At 44.4% G+C, this 4,686-nt stretch overlaps 1 pseudogene; it reads right to left on the reverse strand.

Annotated features, from left to right (window-relative positions):
- Positions 1-3,689: 3,689 nt before the first annotated feature.
- Positions 3,690-4,686, reverse strand: part of LOC111550301 — a 1,636-nt pseudogene continuing 639 nt past the window's right edge.

The following is a 4,686-nucleotide window of genomic DNA, read 5'->3' on the forward strand; positions in this document are numbered from 1 at the left end:
TGGATGGAAAAATTCTGGAAGTGAGAGCACTTCCAGAGCAGCATGCAGCGACGCCTTGCAGGGCTAAGGATGCACAGAATGCGGAAAGGATGACAAGGAGGCAGGCAGGGCAGACGCCCTTTCACAAATCTATTCACAGCCTGATATTCTTTCATTATTTTCAGGATATATATGATCACATTTTAACTTAGTCTGCAACACGTACTGAATAAAAAGAAGATAATGCAAAGGAATTCTCCAACACAGTAAAAGGTAAGTGACCCATGTTTATGGTATTCTTCTAATACCTTACACACACACACACACACACACACACACATACACACACACCATTTCATTTCTTTGCATTCAGTGTGTATTAGTCCATTCCATTTTTGCATTGCTATAAAGAAATACCTGAGACTAGGTAAATTTATAAAGAAAAGAGGTTTAATTGGCTCATGGTTCTGCAGGCTGTACAGGAAGCTTGGCTGGGGAGGCCTCAGGAAACTTACAACCATGGCAGAAGGCAAAGGGGAAGCAGACATGTCTTACCTGGCTGTAACAGGAGGAAGTGGGGGAAGGGAGGTACCACACACTTTTAAACAACAAGATTTAGTGAGAACTCCATCACCAGAACAGCACCAAAGGGGGAAATCCACCCCCACGATCCAATCCAATCACCTCCCCCCAGGCCCCACCTCCAACATTGGGCATTACAATCTGACATGAGATTTGGCTTTGGGACAGAGATCTAAACCATATCACAGTGTAAATATGTTGTTTATGTATTTAAGATTTAGTTTTTTCCTTCCAGTATCATCTTAGTTTATAAAATGCCAGAGAATACATTTAACCACAAATGTCTTTCTGGGTTGGTAAGATTATATATATTTTTTAAATTAGTAAGATTAAATTCCTATTTTAAGGGCTGTTTATAGCACTAATTTCTGTGTAAAAACTCACTTCCTGAAAGTTCTAACCTAAAATGTGACTAAATATTGGGAACATGGGAAAGTAATGAAGGAAGCAGAGATGAAAGATATATTTCTTCATTTTCCAATAAAGTAGCACATACTCTACTTATGAAAAACTAATCCTCTAGAATTTATCTTTTTTGCTTGTTTGTTTAAAAAACAAAATTAACAACACTGGCCTTTCTAGTGATGGGTTAAGCAAAGGAGAGTTTGGGTATTTAACTTTCTAGATCAACTAATTAGATTAACTTTCACATGCATAGGCTACTGTAGAAGGCTGCCTGCCCTAGAACGTCTGCTATTGGGACCTTTATTAAATCCTTTTACTTTACTTTTTTGCTAAAGACCATCCTCTAAATTGATATATCTACTAAAAGGACTTGTACGATGATTTAAACAATAATGACATTTTTCTAAATTTGATTAAATATGGAATTTATTGGCGGCTAGAAAATTAAATGACCTGTAGGGTACTAAATATAGTTGATATAGTTAAACATAGTTGATATATTTGTATCATTTTTTAAAAAATGTATTAATCTTTTCCCTGGTACTTATTTTCTAGAGCCTGTGAAAATTGGGGCAGGAAAAGGTTTATTTCAAGTGGCTGGTCTCAGAACCTGGTTTCCATATTTCGAAAAACTTTTTAAAGTAAGTGCAAAGTTTAATCAGAAATTCAAAAATATTATTACTTTCTGTCCTCACATTTATTGCTATTATGTGATACTTCTTTTAAGAGAGAGTCTTGTTCTGTTGTCCTCTATTACCTAGTGCTTTTAGGTTTTATGTAGATTTTGGTTTCAGATGGGAGAAACTTAGAAATATTAGTATATCAGTGCTGATTGAAACAGAAGCTGTAAAAACTTTTTGAATAGCGCAACTGAAAATAATATACATTTAAAAGGAAAACTAACATTATAAAGTAAAAACTTACATTTTTAAAAATTGACATAGATTAAAAAGGTATTTTTCAGCTTCGCCCAGTGCAGCTTCGTTCAGCTTCAGTCCGGTCCTTTATCTTGCATTTCAGTCTTACCATGTATAAAATGGAATTAATAACAGAAAAGCCCATTATTTTACTTTTATACAGCATTTCTTGGATATCATTTAAGTATAATTTTTAGATATACCAGAATCCAGTGGGGCAATGAGAATAGAGGATGGTAGCATGTCTGCCTTTTATTGTTCTAGGTGCTATTGAAATTGACATACGGCTCAGAATATCATCCTGGAGTCTTGAACAAGGACAGTGAAATAATTCGTCAGCCTGGAAATTTTCATGTCCTAAACATATACCAGTTATGGGAGTGTTCATGATTTAAGAATCATAGGTATTCTATGAATTTCTGGTTGCTCTTAAATATTTGTCAATAAACTAATGTTGGTTGGGACCTACGGTGAACTGTAGTTTAGATATTGATATACCACTCATACATAATACAAATGAGGACTTTTAATGACAGTCAGAAAAACGGGAATAATTCACATTAATTTAGAGCCTTCTATGTGTCCTGCATCACTCAGTAGGTATTTCACATATGCTACATGTTTTTTATTACAAAAATAACACTGCAGAGAGCCCGCAACTGTTTTCCAGGAATCCTGAATTTTCTCTTTAGCGATGCTACACATACTTACTTTGGACATCAGCAATCTAACTGCCAGCTTTGCAAACTCATTCTTCAAGAGGCAAGTCACTCTTGGTTACAGCATCCTCGGGAATGAAGCTCCTGCAGTTGAGGTTCAATTAACACTGTGCCAGGGATCTATGCAGCACGTGTAGAACCCAGTGAGAGTCCTTTGCTGTGCGGGCACGGGGATGCTCACACAGTAAAAACTCGAGTCTATCGAGAAGCACAGGAATTGAAAGGCATAAAGAAACCGAGGGCCACAACGTGAAGATGCCATTTAGACACAGATGCTTTTCTGCATGTCACCACACTTTAATTTTAAGAAAGGAGACTAGCGATCTATTGCATAATTCATTCCCCCATGGCACTGGTTCAACACCCCAGGCTCCTCTGCTGAGAAGCCTCCTTATGTAGCTGTACTGGACAAGTGCAGTAGAAAAGACAGAACGCAGTGAGGATGACAGAATTCTCTAATTGTCTGCAAAAGAGGAAATCCAGTTGGTGGAGAGAAAAATTATTTCCACACTGGAAAAAAAAGTAATGACAAAAATAAAAAGGCTTTGTCAAATATAGTTCACTCTTTTCATTACTTGCCTTAGTGTTTCAAAGATAAACGCTTTTTTGTTACAACACATCACAGATAACGTAAGAGCGCAACTTCGCCTGACTGAACACTGCATAGGGAGACTGCTGGGATGTGTTCTGCAGCCAAAACAAAGGGTGGGGGAGGGGAGGAGCAGTTACAAAAAAGACACCGAATGAAAAAAAAGCCCTACAATTCACAAAGCTTGCTACTGAAATTAATTTCAGGTTTCCACGTCCAGGTACAGGTACAGGATTTAAAATGACGCTCACGCGGCATCTCTCAGGGCCAACAGGGGCGCATCAAAGCTTCCCTTCGACGTTTATTAACTCTGCAGTCCGTTCTCTACATCTGCGAAGGATTTGCAGATAACAATGTGTCTGAGAGAAGAGGCGTTTTCTAAGGAGACACACAAAGGCAGGGGGAACCTCCAACCTCACTCAGCGAGAGGAACACCGCACAGCAGTGTGGGGGGGCGGCGCGGTCCGGAAAACATGATACTTGAAATGCACACAAAGCCTAATAACGTATCCTCCTCGGAAGAAAACAGCTTGAAAAGGTCAGCTTCGAAGTGACCCCAGCAGGAAAGAATCACCCTGGAAGAAACACGCAGCAGCCCCAGGGCAATGCGCGAGTTGAAGGAGCAGCGAGCAGGGGGAGCGCAAGGCCCTTCGGAGGGCGCCGCACCCGCACTGCGCTCCGTACCTGTGCCGCCACGCCCACCTGTCCCCTGCTGGGCCCAGCACCGTCCATTTAGACCCTGCACCACCCGTCGGGACCTAACCTAGCACCGCCCATCCGGAACCAGCACCGCCCGTCCAGATCCAGCACCGCCCACTTGGATACGGCACCGCCCGTCCAGACCCAGACCCGCCCGTCCGGCCCGAACCCAGTACCGCCCATCGGACCCAGCGCCGCCCATTTAGACCCTGCACTGCCAGTCCGCACCGAACCTAACACAGTCCATCGAATCCACCGCCCTTCCAGACCCAGACCCGCCAGTCCGGACCGAACCCAGCACCGCCCATCGGACCCAGCACCGCCAGTGCGGACCCAGCACCTCCCGTCCAGATCCATCACCACCCATTTGGACCCAGTACCGCCCGTCCCCGCCCGTCCGCACCGAATCCAGCACCGCCCATCGGACCCAGCACTGCCAGTCCGAACCGAATGTAGCACCGCCCATCGGACCCATCACTGCCAGTCCAGATCCAGCAACGCCCAGTTGGATCCAGCACCGCCGGTCCAGACACAGCACCACGCGTCCGGACTGAACATAGCACCATCCGTCGGACCCAGCACCGCCCATTTAGATCCAGCAGCGCGCGTCCCAACCGAACCTAGCACCGTTGGTCGGGACAGAACCCGGCACCGCCGGTCTGGACCCACCACCACCAGTCCAGACCGAACCCTAGCACCGCGTGGGGCCCGCCCTCCGGTGCCTCCCTCCCTGGCGGCCGCGGCAGCAGCACCTAGCGGAGCGGCCCGGAGGTGCGGCGGCAGCGCGCGGGCGGCG

The sequence above is a fragment of the Piliocolobus tephrosceles genome, chromosome 5 (genome assembly GCF_002776525.5).
Source record: "Piliocolobus tephrosceles isolate RC106 chromosome 5, ASM277652v3, whole genome shotgun sequence".
In the NCBI taxonomy this organism is placed as follows: Eukaryota; Metazoa; Chordata; class Mammalia; order Primates; family Cercopithecidae; genus Piliocolobus; species Piliocolobus tephrosceles.